Below are 17,607 nucleotides of genomic sequence, written 5' to 3'. Positions count from 1 at the left end.
TGTTAGGCAAAAAAGGTTGTATACAGGGGTAAGAAACTTGATTGCAGTATTGGAGTCATATCCCCTGGGCCATTATTCACTGCATCTATAATGAGACCAGTGTTGGCGGAGGGCAGTGGCAGAATTTACTACCTGAAACCCAGAAAGACAAAGATGGCTGCATCATTGGCCCACGTGGTGGATAGCCAGAGAATGTGCATGTGGTGAATAGTGTATTTCTGTCTGTGCCCCCAAAGGAGGGCCTTTGCCTTGGAGTAGATCTCCAAAGAGCACATGAATACATTTAACAGGATAAGATGCAATCAGAGATGATTAGAAGCATCGGTGATGCAGATTACTAGACAGATCAACAAAAAGAAAGTATTTTCCCTAAAATACGTGGATGTTTCTACCTTGACAGCCACGGTATCTATTTCAGTCTGCTAATGGATTTGATATTCAGTCCACACACTATACAGCCTTATTTTGAAAACCACAGTCGCTGCAGTCAATCATTACAAACACTCCCTTGCATACGTCTTCCACTTCACGCTACCTGCTTGGCAAAACCACAGTCCTGAATCCATCCAACTCTGCCCTGCACCTGTGCAGCTAAATGTGGGAGCTGAATAACGCACCATCACCTGGATGTTAATTGAATTAATGACTATTAACCTCAAGTGGGCCTTTAATGCCACACTTCTCCATCTATTCTTCCCCTCTCCTGGGTGAGTTTTCTCCTCTCCCTGTCCCACCACCCCTCCCATCCTTGTCTTCCTCTTCTTTCTTCTCCTTCTTGTTAAATTGAGGGATAATTTAGGCTCAGTGAAATGCACAGATTACAAGTTTGATGATTTTGACAAACGCATGCAGTGTGTAACCCACATACCCATCAAGATATAGAATACTACCATCACCCCCAGAAGTTCCCCTTAAGTCCCTTCCCAGTCCATTCCTGTACCACCACCCCCAGCGGCAACCACAGTTCTGAGTAACTATTTCACACTTTTCCTTTTTGAGTAACTATTTCACACTTTTCCTTTCTCCTCAAATATCCAACTCTTCTTCCCCATTTTTACTCTCAGCTGATGATCTTGTTTCCTACTTCATAGAGAAAATGAAAGCAACAAAAAGAGAATTTTAATATGCCCGCCTCCACTTCTTCCCATCCACCAGCATTGCATCTGCATCCTTCCTCTCTCTGCCTGGATGGACCATCTCTGCTCCTGTCGAAAGCGAAGCCCTCCCATCCTGTCTCAGGTAGTCAAGAATAGCACTGCAGCAACTCTTTCCTCTTTCTCTTATCTAACTTCTGATATACTCCTGGATCCATTCCCACCAGCATTTATTTCTGTGCTATCATATGTCCCATCCTAAAAGGGAAACAAAAGAACCCCCTTTGACCCCATCCCCCCTACTATCCCCTGTTTCTTTGCTCATATTAGCAAAAATCAAAGTGTAGTTTATACTCTGGCTTTAATTCTTCCCTGTTCTCTCACAAATACTTTCTATTCAGACTTCACTCCTGCCACCCCATGGAAACTGCTCTTCTCAAGGTCACCAAAGGCCCTCCACACTGTAAAATCCAATAGTAAAATTCTCAGTCTTTGATAGGCGTTGACAAGATTGGCCCATCTTTTCTCCTTTGATAAAATGTCTTCATCTGGTCTTGCAACACTTCTTTGGGTTTCCTCACTGCTCAGTTGTTCTCAGGCTCAGTTTGATCTGCTGGTTCCTTGTCTTCTTCCTTAACTCTTGGTGTTGGCATGCCTCTGGCTCAGCCCTGTTGATGTACTCTTAGTGATTGCGTTGGACTTGTGGCTTTAAGTACCACCATATGATGACGTTTTCCAAATTTTTGCCTCTGGTCCAGATGTCTGACCTGAAATCCACACCTGTGTTATCCAACCTCCCACTTGACGCCTCCACTTGGGTGTCTGATGGAGAGCTCGCCCCAAACTGAACTCCTGACCTTCTACTATAAACCACTTTCCTTGTAGCTTTGCCATTTGGGTTGATGGCTGTCCATCATTGTGGTTGCTCAGACCAATATCTTCAAGTCATTCTTGACACTTTTCTTTCACTCGCACCCCACATCCAATCCAGCAGGAAATTCTGTTGGCTCTCTATGGCCAATAGTATTATTTTTCACCCAATAATCCAGTTTCCCTTTTGGCTGTGCCCCTCCTTGCAGGATTAAATATCCCCACTTTGATGAGTTTAGGAGTGGCCGTATGACTTGCTTTAACCCAATAAGTGTGGGTAGAATCGACGGAAATCATTTCCAGAGGGTGCTCTAAGACCCAGCAGGTGATGGCCCACAACGGTCCAGACAGAGGCAGCTCTGCCAGACTGGCCCCAGAGCCAAGTCACAGGGAGGAGAGCCACAGCCGACTCACACTGGCAATCGGGTGTTGTAAGCTGATGATTTGGGGGTGTCTTGTTAATGCAGCATAGCTACTTCTTCTGAGCAATATGCTCTCCCTTCTGTTCCTGGTGAATCTGAGGTTCTTGATGTCTTGTCGCAGAAGGAATTCAGTGAGAGACAAAGCGATAGGTAAGATGTGGATTTATTTGGAGAGCAACACGTTCCACAGATGGCGGGCCATCTCAGTAGGCGAGAGGCCTTGGGAGAAACACGCTCCACAGACAGAGCATGGGCCAGCTCAGAAGGTGAGAGGCCCCCAAATATGGTCTGGTTAGTTTTTATGGGCTGTGTAATTTCATAGGCTAATGAGTGGGAGGATTATTCCAATTATTTTGGGCAAGGGGCGGGGATTTTCTGGAATTGGGCCACTGCCCACTTTTTGACCTTTTCTGCTTAGCCTCAGAACTGTCGTGGCACTGGTGGGTGTGTCATTTAGCATGCTAATGTATTACAGTGAATGTATAATGAGGCTCAGGGTCCACTGGAAGTCAACTCTTCCGCCATCTTGGACCTAGCTGGTTCTAACTGGTTTTCGTCATGTCCTATGGCTATGTCATTCTTTTAAAGGTTGTGCCCTGCTCCATTCCCTCCTGTTTCATTTCCACAAGCATCCTGACTGATCACTTCTACTACTAGGCTGGTTCAAGCCATCGTCATCTCATGCCTGGGTTACTACAATGGCCTCTTAACTGGTCTCCCTGCTTCTTTCCTCAGCCTCCTGTGGACAATTCTCAATAAAGCAGCCAGGGAGATCCTGTTAAAACCTGATTCACTTCTCTGTTCAAAGCACTGCAATGGCTCTTCGTTCCACTTAGAGTAAGAGCCAGTCCATGAGGTCTAAGCCACCCAGCAGGATTGGCAGGCCTTACCTCCCTCCTTATCCCCACATGCTCCCTTGGTTCCAATCCCACTGGCCTCCTCTCTGTTCCTCAGCTCCGCAGGCAACTTCCCACCTTAGGGTTTCTCTACGAGCTCTTCCCTCTGTCAAGAATGCTCTTCCCCAGATATCTTCACACCTAACTTCCTTGCCTCCTTCACGTTTTTGCTCAAATACCACCCTCTCAGTGTGGCCTGCCCTGACCCCCCTATCAACAGTTGTACCCCTTTCCTCTGCCACCTTGGCATCTTTGACTCCCTGCTCTGTTTCTCCATAGCACTTACCACCTTTTAACATACTATATTATTTACTTTTTACACTGTATTCTAGTTTCTTGCTGGCCTTCCCCATTTGAATGTAAATTTCACGAGGGCAGATCTTTGTCTGTGGCATTCACTGATTGTACTAGTTGACTATTTCAGTGATAGCACATGAAAGCATTGAATACTTAGGCAAATTAGAGAAAATATTCACTGTAGAAGGCAGTGAAGCTAGAAGGAGGAGATGGCTATGCAAATCAGCACCGTGGGACCAGGGCCCATTCTCGCACAGCTCAGAGTGCCAGGAGATAGGGTGCTGGATGGGTAATCGGCTGTGCCAGTGGTTTTATTTATGGCTCTTCTTGTTGGGAGCAAAACAAAGAATGCTTGCTTTACCACCCACATAGGTCTTGGGTTTCTTATACTTCAGATATCCCATTTTTGGTCACATAGGATGCTGGTTTTAGAGCCAGACTTGCTTATTATATAGCAGCTTCTCATGTATGAACACACAACCCATCCCCACTTTTCCTTTCCATCCATGGCCACGGATCCATAGAGGCTGAGTCCTCCCATGATGGGTAAACAACACAGCTCACCCATCTTTTGGGCCAAGAACCTAGAATAATGCCTGGTACGTAGTAGTTGCTCAATAAATTTGTTGACTAAAGGAATTCAGGAGAACAGCCAAGTCCAGGGATAAATGAAGCATTTTCTTCAAGCAGGCTGCATGCTAGCTCTGTCAGACAGGACTGGGCCATGATGATTGGGAGTGGAACCACTGTCTGACTGAGGCGTAACTGCAGGCTTATCTCCCAAGAAAACAGTCTAGAATGTTTGGGACCTTGGACAGAAGTTCAAGTGCAGTGTTACTTAAGGTCTTTAAATGACTAAAATGTTATAATTGTTGGCACACAAGTTAACTTGCAGTTAGTGGTTAAGAACATGGCCTCTGGAGCCTGATTAGGTTCAAATTCCAATTCTGCCACTTAGTAGCTGTGTGATCTTGGGCAAGTTACTTAACCTCTCTGTGACTCATTTTCCTCATTTGTGAAGTGGTGGCAGTAATAATTCCTATCTCATAGCGCTGTTGTGAAGTTAAAGTGAATGCATGTTTATGCCAGACCCCAGCACATAGGAAGTAATACATGTTTGCTATTTTATTGTCAGTATTATGCATGTTATCCTACCTTCTCTTACTCATCCACCTGTTGTGCTAAGTGGATTCTGAAAGCCAGCAAGAAGACACTGAGACCCCTAAAATGCTGTTGCCCAAACATCTGTCCTCTCCTCAGTGTGCTTGGTCAAAATTGTCCCATTAGTTTTATATTTGTTTAATTTTTGGTAGGTGGGGCTAAATTGCAGAACAAGTTTTGTTCATTTAAAACAGTCTTTAGATTCCCTGCTCCCCTCAAGTCCCCCTTCTCAATCTGTGATAATACGCCAGCCTTCTCAGGAAAGAGGGGGAGGTCCAAAGGAAAAGGAAGGCTGTTGACATAGCCCCCAGAAAGCGGGATCTTTTCAGGCGTGTGAAAAAGTGCATTGACGAGGAAATGTGGATTACAGAGAAGTTTGCTTCTTAATGCTTTTATTTTCTAAAATATGCCCAATGAACATGTATATTTTAAAAGTTAGAATAAAATATCAACTTTTATAAAATAAAGAATTTTTTAAAATCCTGCCAAAATCTCTCATTAAACAGCTGAAAGATCTACTAAAAGAGGAGCGGATCGCATGGGATGAAGGGCGGAGCTCAGTGGCTTAGGTAGGTCTTGGAACGTGAGGGAGCCCAGGAGGGAAATAGGGGCGCAGCAGGAGTGAGAGGTAGGCTTTCCTACAAACCTCAAATCATTTGGAAGAGTTAAAAAAAGAGAACCAGGACACCAAAAAGACTCTTAGATGGCCAACCAACAATGTTTGAGCACCCACCGTATGCAAACTGCTACCCTAGATACTGTAGGAGAGATTCCAATGGATACGGCAGGGTTTCTATCTCCTGTTGCATCTAAACATACACTTTAGGAAAAGAGGAGGAAAAGAGGATGCACAGCACGTGCATCTACCTCTTCTTTTGGAGGGAAGAAATCTCTTAAAATAATGATGCCAGTTCTTCTCAAAGTACCCTTTGCAGACCAAGCTCATCAGGGATATCAGGGCTGATTATGAAAATGCAGACTCTCAGGCCTCTCCATCCCTGATGAATCAGCATGTCTGGAGCCTGAGCCAAGGGATCTGGCTCTTAACCAGGCACTTGGGGTGATTCTTATGCACAGTTTAAAATTTTAGAACTCCCGCTGCTTTGTGGTAGCTACCAAATGAATTAAAAGAGAAATTACTTTTGAAGGAGGATGGGAATGGATGGTTTGATGGAGGAGAATTTTTTTTTTAAATTTACTTATTTATTTATTTATTTTTGATTGCATTGGGTCTTTGTTGCTGCGCGCAGGCTTTCTCTAGCTGCAAAGAGCAGGGGCTACTCTTCGTTGCGGTGCGTGGGCTTCTCATTGTGGTGGCTTCTCTTGTTGTGGAGCACGGGCTCTAGGCACGTGGGCTTCAGTAGTTGTGGCACGTGGGCTCAGTGGATGTGGCTCTTGGGCTCTAGAGCGCAGACCCAGTAGTTGTGGCACATGGGCTTTGTTGCTCCGCGGCATGTGGGATCTTCCCAGACCAGGGCTCGAACCTGTGTCCCCTGCATTGGCAGGCGGATTCTTAACCACTGTGCCACCAGGGAAGTCCTGATGGAGGAGAATTTGAACCGAGGCATTGGCTGGGTTTTGCTGACTGAGGCCAAAGGGAGGTGCTGTTCCAGGGTGAGGAATGGCTCGTCCAAGGCAATGACGTGACTGTAGCACAGGGAGGAGATGACGGTGCTGAGGTTTCTGGCAGTCACAGGCCCACCAGGCAACGTGTTTCCTGTTCTGCAATCTCACCGCCTCTCTTCCACGCACAACTAGGATGACGGAGCAGAAGGATTCACTGCGGAAAGCTGGCTTGGCTTGGTGCTCATCTGCCCCTGAGTGAGCTAAGCTCATCTGCTTTTTGCCTTCTGTCAAGTCAGCTCTTCTCTGAATTCAAGTAGAAGTATGAGAATTTCTTGCCACCTCGGGCTGGAAGTTTGCCGTTATCACCGCTTGAGATACCACAAGCAGACTGTATTTCCAAACGGAAAGCAGCCCTCTCAACGCCTGCCTCGCCAGGGCGGGGCAGACAGGCGCTGGGGACACCAGGGGGTTTGCCATCTCAGGTGGCGTCTGCGGAGAGTGAGTGCGAAGCAGCAGGACCTCAGATGTCGCCACGCAGCAGAAGTGCCTGGATCAGCTGCTGGGTCTGCACGTGTGTTGATACATCCCTTCCTAGGCCACCTGGACGTTGTCAATCAACAACAAGCATTTGATGACCGACCCTACTGTGGAGTCAGCACTGTCAGCCTCTACCCCTTTCTCGTTTTCTAGCTGATGCTATTTGAGGCATATGTAAGGGGTGAGAGCCTGGTGCCCATTTCCCTGGGGGGCCTGGGGCCTGAGCTCACCACTCTGCACCCCGACGATGACAACTCCATCAAAGTTGACTGCCTCCCTTCGGGACCCCACCACCGTGGTGGAGCAGAAGATACATGATTCGCTGCAGTAAGATACAGACACAGTGCGCGGGACGTGGAGATGTGCTGCCCAGATGGCCCCTCCGGGGAGGAGTGTGGACGGCAGACTGTTGTCAGCTGTTAGCCCTTCCAGGTCTGCCTCAGAGAGCTGCCCCCCCCCGCCAAGGCCATGTCCACATCCAGTGACTGACTGAGGCAGGTGTATAAAGGCCTGGCTATCTGGCCCAGGGCCCGACAACTCAGATGGGCCTCCCAGTCTTTTGGTCTCTTTGTTCTCTTCTTTTCAGAGGTGCTAATCCTAAAGGCCTTCCCCAATAAACACCCACAGCCTTAATTCTGTTTCAGAGTCTGCTTCCTAGAGAACCCCACTTGCAACACATGAGTTTGAATTTCAGCTGGACTGATTAGGAGGTCTGTGACCTGGGGGAAGCAAGAACTTATTATCGGTAAGACATCATTTCCTTATCTGCAAAATGGGAATCATAGTAACTTCTTCATACAGTTATTGTGAGTGCATTCACATACCTGGTGCAGAGTAATCACTCATAAAATTACATATCATAATCTTGGGCAAGTTATATAACTTTAGTGAGCCTTGGATCCTTTATCTAAAAATAGGACAATACACCTCAGGATTTCTTTTTAAATTGAAGTATAGTTGATTTACAATATTGTGTTAGGTTCAGGTGTACAGCATAGTGATTCAGTGTATCTCAGGATTTTGGTAAGGATTGTGTGACATCCTGTGTGTGTTAGGTACTCAAGAGATATGCCCTTTCCCCCTATTTTTTTCTTTGAAGTATCAGTAGTACCTTTATATTGTGAATTTGAAAAATAATTCCTCTTTATTTTCTTTCTCTTTATTGTTTACCCATTATCAGAGTGTAGTACATTTGTATTTGGAGGAGAAAAACAATGTAGAGCAGAAAGGTGGGGCTAAGGTGGAGCCCTGGTTTTGTGGCTCTCTTCTCTTCCATCACGGGTCAAAGGCACCTCCTCCAGGAAGCTCACCCTGACTGACTCAACACATTCTGCAAACCACTCATACGACCTTTGCTTCCCCTCTCTTTTTCCTTGGTTCATGTTTTTTAAGACTTTATTGAATTTGTTACAATAGTGCTTCCATTTTTATGTTTTGGGTTTTTGGCCACGAGGCATGTGGGATCTTAGCTCCCTGACAAGGATTGAACCCGAGCCCCCTGCATTGGAAGGCGAAGTCTTAACTACTGGACCGTCAGGGAATTCCCTTCCTTGGTTCATTTTTGTAATCCTTATAATGATATATTTCTGTGGATTACAGTATTTCTATTTTTACATTGTAAAAGCAGGGAAGATATCTATCTTGTAAAGAGGCAGGGAAGGTATCTATTTTTTAAAGAGGGTCCATCCACCTGAACATTGCTGTCTGTGTTCCCTGGGAATGTTTATTGGTTCCTATACTAGTTAACAGTGACCACCTCTTACGGAAGTGCTGAGTCTTGCTGGACGCACTGGGGGATGCTCCAGGAATTCCTGCTGACTTGACAAGGAATATGAGAGCCAGATAGGGTCTTCCCCTCGTCCAACTCTGTCATCTCACCCACGAGGAAACTTTGTTTAGGTCAGCTCTGTTTTTAAATAATGTCATTTAAAGTCTCCTGTGGAATTTCTGTAGCCCCATCTTTATTATGTCTTCTCTATTTTATAACTTGACAGTAACATTTTTTTTTTTCTGATTTAAAGCTTGGTCAGTTCTAGGAACACTGTCTTATACTGACACCTACTGGGCAGGTGGGGAAATAACTGATACCTAGAACACTGGCGTTTGTTAGGACTAGAAGCAGAGAAATTATGTCTTCCCCATTACATTCATTTTTAATAAGCATCTTTCTTACAACTATTCTTGTTTTAAGCTTTCATTTCCATCTTCTCCTGCTAAATCTGATGGTCCATATTAGATTTTAGATTTCTTAGGTGTGATGATTCTATCCAATTAAGATGCTAAAAGCCCATAGTACCTTTAAGCAATGTCGTTCTGTAGATATACTTAATGTTTAATGATGAACAAGAATCACAGTCATTAACTGTGACCTTAATTCTGCAAGCACTGCGGCTCTGAACAGCTGGCATGTCAAGTGGGTCCTGTGAAAATTATGGGGCCATTATTAATCCTAGATCCACCTGTTGGTGGGAACGGCAAGAGGCCATCTGATCTGGATCAAAACCTCTCACTGATAGTAGTAAGAACCATCCAGGATGAAGGACGTAAATTCTTTCCTTGAAGGTTTCTCCAGAGCTCACAACCCTAGTGAAAATGCATTCAAGTGCTTCACTATCCTAATGTGACTTGGTTATAAAACCACCTCTCTCCTGCTTTCATATAAAGTTTCTTTGTTCTCCTAAGGTCTGGCAATGATTAAGCAAATCCTACTCATAAAAACCTTACAGGGCTTCCCTGGTGGCGCAGTGGTTAAGAATCCACCTGCCAACGTAGGGGACACGGGTTCGAGCCCTGGTCCGGGAAGATCCCACATGCCGCGGAGCAACTAAGCCTGTGCGCCACAACTACTGAGCCTGCGCTCTAGATCCCACAAGCCACGCCTGCTGAAGCCTGTGTGCCACAACTACTGAAGCCCTTGCGCCTAGAGCCTGAGCTCCGCAGCAAAAGAAGCCACTGCAATGAGAAGCCCAAGCACCACAACGAAGAGTAGCTCTCGCTCACTGCAACTAGAGAAAGCCCGCGTGCAGCAACGAAGACCCAACGCAGCCAAAAATAAATAAATTTTAAAAAATAATTTAATCTTTTAAAGTACTTTCTACTGGGTTCCATACTTTTTTTTCTTGTGGTAGATATATACAATCAAATATTATTCAGCCATTAAAAAGAAGGAAATCCTACTATTTACCATGACAACGTGGATTAACTTGGAGGGCAAGGTGCTAAGTGAAATAAGCCAGACAGAGAGACAAATGTTGCATGGAATCACTTATCTATGGGATCTACAAAAGAAAGTCAAACTCATAGAAACAGAAAGTAGAATGGTGGTTGGCAGGAGCTTAGGGTGGGGGAAATGGAGAGATATTGATTAAAGAGTACAAACGTTCAGTCATAAGATGAGTAAGTTCTGAGGATCTAACGTACAGCGTGGAGACTGTAGTTAATGATGCTGTATCACATGCTTGAAATTTGAAGTCTGACTCCATCACTTATCTGTTGTGGATCTCAGGCTCCTCTTTGCCTCAGTTTCTTCATCTGTACATGGGGACAGTAAGATCATTCCGTATGGTGATTATGATAAATTAATGACACAGGGCTTGACACATAGTAGGTACCAAGTTATTTCTATCCCCTGTTTCAAAGCCATGGGGTTTACTTATGTCTGGCCCTGTATGCCGTCTGAATATCCCCCGTTACCAGTTCTTTCATGTGATAGATGCCACTTCTGGAGATCCTTAGGGCTGAAGCCTTCTTCTCTTCAAGTTTTCCAGTTGCCGCAAATCATCTCTGCTTCCCTCTCAAACTTCTCAGACATCCTTTGGCCCTTGAATTGTCTGTTTTCAGACTTTAAAAAATGGCTCCAGGGATTTACTTATTTAACAAACTTTTTCTGAGCTCCTGTAAAGTAGCAGCAGCATTGGTAGAATGGTGAATGAAACATACAAAAATCCCTATCCTCACAGAGCTTTTATTCCAGAAAAGGAGGTCAGAAAAGCTAGTAAAGCATATGGTTTGTTAGACGATCATAAATGCTAAATTAAAAAATAAGGCAAGACGGGTGATAGGGATTGTGTGTGTATGAGTGTGCATGTATTTGGGGTGATGGCTGCCTCGCTGCTTTTAGAGCTGTTTGGGGGACAAGGGCTTCCCTGGGAGCCCTAGGCTTCTTGTGGTGACATAAACAGGGTTAAAGTATGCTGAGGTTGGTCCTGATGGTCTCAAGGAAGATAGTGGTGTGGAGTGTAGAAGCATGAACGGTCCCCTCTTCATTTCTGCCAAAGGGGATGTGGAAGGAACATGGGGAGGGCTTCCCTGCTCTTATTTGGAGCAAGAGGAATCAGTGGGATTCCCTTTGATTCCCTCCTTCATTCAGGCAGGGGAACTTCGTAAATGTTGACTTCTTGAGACTCTGACACTGACAGGCATTAAAACAACAAAAAAAAGGAGGAATCTCAGATGTTGTTTTCTTCAAGGAGCCCATCCCAGTGCTCTGGAATGCCAGAGAGGCATGGAGGACCTGAGCTAGCCCATCAGGGAATGAGCCCTCTTTCTTGAGTGGCTATCATAAGATGTGATACCAAGAAACATCGCTAAGACAATATTTAGCAAATGTGGCAGAATGGTGGGGGGCATCGGCTGGGAGTGGAAAGTCTGCTTTCCCCTTTTGACTGACTCTTGGCTTGCTGCACTTACCCCTCCAAGTCTGTTTCTTCTTCTTCTCTTTGACGAGGAGGCTGGCCTCTAACATCTATTTCTGATACAAAATTCCATGACTTTAAGAAGTTAGAATTTTATCTGTCAGAGTTTTGAAAAGGAAATAGAGGACTTTAGAGCATAGATAGAGTTTCCATTTCATTTCATTTCGTTTCGTTTCATTTCATTTCATTTATTTTTTCGTTCCAGTTGATTTTGGAAGTAACGGATGTAGGGAAGGCAGAATTGGCTTTTGTTGTTGGTTTAGAGAAGCAGATTAGATTTCCTGGATAATAGCCTAACATACCAGAGTGGATCTTTCAAAGACTGGGAAGAATTTGTTTGGCAGGAGAATTGCTGATTTGTTCAAGAGGGCTTTTCCACTCAATCTTCTGGACGAGGGAGAAAAAAATCCTGGTAAATCAACTTAAATGCCCCCATTATGAAGATGCCTGGTCCCTCTAGGCTGAATTAGTTGCTCCCTCCTCTGTTTCCACAGAAAGGCAAAGAGCAAGCTGGAGCCATGGGATAGACAAAGGCAGATGGCCCCGTGCAGCAGCAGTGCATATAAGATGAATATTTAATAAGTGTGTGATGAATGAATAAATAAATGGAAGACTGTCAGGAAGTAAGACCAACCAATAGGTAGGGGAACTGGGGAAATCAGAGCAGGTGACTTCAGATTTTCATTAATCCCAGATCAAATTCAAGAATTACTAAATGTGGTTTATGAGCACATACAAAAGGAATCATCACCCAGACCCATCGTGGTCTCATCAAGGACTGGTTTTGCTAGTAATCTCACTGGTAGAGTTTCTAGACTTGTAGGTTGGGGAAGCCTGTGAACATAGTCTATCTTAATTTCAGGAAAGCAATTGAACTTCCCCCTGATCTTTTTTGGTTAAGATGGTGAAATGAAGACTTGCTGATCATACTGTTAGAGTTACAGCTGATAGAAGTATCTTTATTCAAATGGTGTTGATTACAGCATTTTTGTAACTGGAATGGGATATCTAGTGGAGTGCCTCAGGGTTAAGGTCTTGGTCTTAACTGTCCAACTTTAAAAAAATTAATTACTTTGAAGTGATTATATGTTCACAGGAAATTGTAACAAAGAACGTGTAGGGAGCTTGTATGTATGCTTTAGTCCATTTCCCCCAAAGACAACAGCTTGCATAACTATAGTATGATATCAAAACCAGAAAATTGGTATTGGGACAATTGTGTGTGTGTGTGTGTGTGTGTGTGTATCTTTGTGGGTATCTCTGTCTATCTCTGTGTAACTTTATTACATGTGTAAATTCATGTAACATCACCATAATCAAGGTAACACTTGACAACCACTAATCTGTTTTCCATCTCTGGAATTTTGTTATTTCAAAAATGTCATATAAACAAAATCATACAGCATGTAATCTCTTGAGATTGGCTTTTTTCACTCTTACTAATTCTCTTGAGATCCATCCAGGTTACTGTATATATAACTTGTGTTGCTTTTTTATTTCTGAGTAGTATGGAAATTGTATGGAAATTTTGTATGGAAATTGTATGGAAATTTCCATTGTATGGAAATACCACAGTTTGTTTAACCATTTACCTGCTGGAGGATAGTTAGGTTGTTTTCAGTTTTTGGCTATTATGAATAAAGCTGTTATGAGCATTTTTATACAGGTTTTTGAACACAAGTTTTCATTTCTTTAGGATAAACACCCAAGAGTGCATTTGCTGGGTTACATGGTAATTATATGTTTAATTTCATATCACTTCAGCAAATTATTACCCAAAGTAGCTCTACTGTTTTACATTCCCATCAGAAATATGAGTGATTCAGTTTCTCTGCATACATGCCAGCATTTGATGTTTTCACTATTTTTAATTTTAGTCATTCTGATATGTATATAGTAATACCTCATTGAGGTTTTAATTTGCATTTCCCTAATGGCTAAGATGTTGAACATCTTTTCATGTCTGTATTTGCCCTCTGTATATCCTCTTCAATGAAATGTCTGTTCGTATCTTTTGTGCATTTTCTAATTGGAGTGAATTGGATTATTTGTTTCTTCCTGTTGAGGTTTGAGAGCTCTTTATATTGTATATTCCAGATACAAGTCCTTTATTGAATGTAAGATTTGCAAATACTTTCTCCTGGTCTGTAATTTATCTTTATATTCCCTTAACAGGGTCCTTTGCAGAGCAAAAGTTTTACACTTTGATGAGGTCCAATTTATCAAAGTTTTCCTTAAGGGATCATGATTTTTGGTGTCGTCTAAAAACTCTTCATCTAATCCTAAAGATGTCCTACTGGTTTTATTTTCTGAAAGTTTTATCATTTTATATTTTATGTTTAAGTTCATAATTCATTATAAGTTAATTTGTTTAACTTTTAAAGTCAAAGATATGGTAGGCATGTAGGTGACGCAAGCAGCTGGAATACAATGATGAAACAAGTAAGATAGAATTTATAAGCATGCAATATCAGAGACAGTTTAGTGTGGGGATTGAGAAAGTGGGCTCTGAAGCCAGACTGCTTAGGTTCAAATGCCTGAGCTGCCCGGAAGGCCTTGGGGAAGTCCCATAACCTCTCTTGTGTCTTAGTTTCTGCATCTGCAAAATGGGATTAATGTAGAGTACTTTCCTTATATGGTTGTTATGCGAGCTTAATGAGAAAATACAGAGCACTTAGATCAGTACTCCAAGAAATGCCACCTATTATTATCACTGCAACTTGACATTGGTTTAAACATTGGGCGGTTACAGGGGAGACATGACCAAATAGGGAGTTTGTATGAAAAAATCCATTATATGCAAAGAAGTAGAGAGGTGAACTTAACGTAGTTGAAAATTTTAACTTAACTGTCTGCCCAATTTTTGTCCAGTAGTAGATGTTTATAAATATGTATCTTCATCCAGAAATGGCAAGATTTATGCAGGATCAAAATGACAAGGCATTTAAATCCATTCAGTGGAAACCAGAGTCCACTTAGGACTGTATAGATACTCAAATGCATTTTTTCATATTCTTGTTGAGACTGTACAAAGCAAAGTCATTGTTTTAGATTATCAGATACTAGAAAATGGCCAGTCATTATTTCTGTGCAAGTGTAATAAACCATCAGTAGGAACAAAAGGGCACTGACAGAGTTCATTGTCGTAGTTTGATGTGGGATCATGTAAATTCTCAGCTTCTTGCAGTGGGGACTTCTGGGTCCCCAGCCCTTGGTACCACTAACAGAATGCTGGGGCACGGATTTTAATTATGGTCTCTACCTTTGATGAAAATGAGGAATGAGGGAGATGTAGACCTAGGGGGATTGACTAGATGGAGAAGGGGTTACGGGAAGTGACAGGAAGAAGCCATTACAAATATTAGACATTAGAAGGGTGGGGCAGAGGAAGCAGAGAGTGTCTCAGATTACTAGAAAGAAGTGGGACCCCCTTGGACTGGGGTCTGTCTGGTCATTACTGTGCCAGGAAGCAGCTGAGGGCCACTGGGCAATTCACCCAGTCTCTTCAGTGCCTGGGTTTCCTTTTCTGCCACATAATAAAAATGGTATCTGCTCCACAAACTCCACGGGCTGTTATGAAGAATACATTTGCATGAAAATTTCTTTAAGCAAAACATGAAAATATGACATTGTTATTGTTTCATAGTAGATCTTTGTTCATTATTTTTATGGAATATACTCTTTTTAAAAAAATTTTATTGGAGTATAATTGATTTACAATGTTAGTTTCTGCTGTACAGCAAAGTGAATCAGTTATACGTATACATATATCAACTCTTTTTTTAGCTTATTTCTCCATATAGGTCATTATAGAGTATTGAGTAGAGTTCCCTGTACTATATAGTAGGTCCTTATTAGTTATCTATTTTATATACAGTAGTGTGTATATGTCAATCCCAATCTCCCAATTTATCCCTTCCTCCCCTCACCCCCTGGTAACCATAAGTTTGCTTTCTACATCTGTGACTCTATTTCTGTTTTCTAGATAAGTTCATTTGCACCTTTTTTTTTTTTTTACATGGAATATACTCTTAAGAGCTACCCCAATCTCTCTCTCCTTCTCTTTGCTTACTAAATTCCTTAGATTTGGGGGTTCCCCACTCTACCTCATTTAGCAGTGTCTCAGCAGTGTAGTGTAACTGGCTTTACCTGAGATGCTGTTTTGTCTCAGTGACTGCTGTATGATGTTGTAGTCTAGATCATTAAGCTGACTCTCCTCTCCTAAATCTCTAATGTAGGGAACTGACCTGTCTTTTTCACTCTATGCCTTGCCACTTCTCACATGTTTATATGCCTGAAAAAACATGGATCCCAACTCTACCCAAGAAAACAAGCTTTAATTTGTCTTAAACAATAAGTAGCTGAGGTTAGCAGATGTAAGCTTTTATATATAGAATGGATAAACAAGGTCCTACTATATAGCACAGAGAACTATAGTCAATATCCTATGATAAATGATAATGGAAAAGAATATTAAACAAAGAATGTATATATATGTATAACTGAATCTCTTTGCTATACAGCAGAAATTAATACAACATTGTAAATCAACTATACTTCAATAAAAAAAGAGTAAGTAGCTAAATGTTAGTTCAGGCTCCATTATGAAATACTCAAAGTTACACTGAAAATTGTGTGTGTACACGTGTGAAATAGGTTGAAGAAGAGACTTTTTTTTTTTTTAAGTTACCATAAATTTGTCTATTTCTTTGCAGAAAGCAGTGTTCTTTAGGGTTTACTATTATGGTCATCATTACCTTCAATTTTTAACTATGTGTTTAATCAATAAAGGGATTTTTAGATTCACTCACAGGTTTAGACCACAAACTGAGAATTAAAGAATTAATCCTTTGGGAGAGTATTTTGGGGGAAAAAAATCCAGTGACCACAAAGTCCCTTAATTATGAAAACATGAGGAGAGGATTGCTAACAGTGGGCAAAATAAAGACCTTGGAATAATATAAAGTTTTCTTAATTTGAATGCTTATTTGTTATTCATAGTTGATTTCCCCATTGCAACCTCATTAAAATAGAGTAATATGTGTATAAAGAGAAGAGAAATATGTTTATTTATTTAATGATTTGAGGAAGTACTGGGAAGACTGTTTTGCTGAAAATATTTCTCAAAGTTCTGCCACATGGAGAACAGTATGGAGGTTCCTTAAAAAACTAAAAATAGAACTACCATATGACCCAGAAATCCCACTACTGGGCATATACCCTGAGAAAACCATAATTCAAAAAGAGTCATGTACTACAATGTTCATTGCAGCACTATTTACAATAGCCAGGACATGGAAGCAACCTAAGTGTCCATCGACAGACAAATGGATAAAGAAGATGTGGCACATATATACAATGGAATATTACTCAGCCATAAAAAGAAATGAAATTGAGTTATTTGTAGTGAGGTGGTTGGACCTAGAGTCTGTCATACAGAGCGAAGTAAGTCAGAAAGAGAAAAACAAATACCGTATGCTAACACCTATATATGGAATCTAGAAAAAATGGTTCTGAAGAACCTAGGGGCAGGACAGGAATAAAGACGCGAATGTAGAGAATGGACTTGAGGACATGGGGAGGGGGAAGGGTAAGCTGGGACGAAGTGAGAGAGTGGCATGGACACATATACACTACCAAATGTAAAATAGATAGCTAGTGGGAAGCAGCCGCATAGCACAGGGAGATCAGCTCGGTGCTTTGTGACCACCTAGAGGGGTGGGATAGGGAGGGAGACGCAAGAGGGAGGGGATATGCGGATATATGTATATGTATAGCTGATTCACTTTGTTATAAAGCAGAAACTAACACACCATTGTAAAGCAATTATACTACAATAGAGATGTTAAAAAAAAAAACAGCTCTGCTACATAGTTCTGAAAATCCACCGTTAGAGAATCATTCTTTGGGGAGTACCAGTTATCTAGGAGGGATACTTATTAAGCTGCTGTCAATCAAGAACACATATACAAGGCCACATAAGATTATCACAAAGTACAGGCTCTGGAGTCAGATGGACCTAGGATTGAATTTGGCTTTGGCACTTACTAGCTGTGAGATTCTGGGCAAA

At 42.2% G+C, this 17,607-nt stretch overlaps 1 long non-coding RNA gene across 1 annotated transcript; it reads left to right on the top strand.

Moving 5' to 3' along the window:
* Positions 1-1,155: 1,155 nt before the first annotated feature.
* On the top strand, positions 1,156-9,616 carry LOC113629614 (uncharacterized). Its single transcript, XR_003436629.1, has 4 exons — positions 1,156-1,239; positions 5,247-5,309; positions 6,499-7,588; positions 9,570-9,616. It is a non-coding gene; the product is annotated as an uncharacterized LOC113629614 (long non-coding RNA).
* The last annotated feature ends 7,991 nt before the right edge of the window (positions 9,617-17,607 follow it).

The sequence above is a fragment of the Aethalodelphis obliquidens genome, unplaced genomic scaffold, assembly GCF_003676395.1.
Source record: "Aethalodelphis obliquidens isolate GAN/ISIS:26980383/991018 unplaced genomic scaffold, ASM367639v1 scaffold27, whole genome shotgun sequence".
Classification (NCBI taxonomy): Eukaryota; Metazoa; Chordata; class Mammalia; order Artiodactyla; family Delphinidae; genus Aethalodelphis; species Aethalodelphis obliquidens.
The sequence above is the reverse complement of the archived record's forward strand: the minus strand, read 5'-3'. Positions and strand labels throughout refer to the sequence as shown.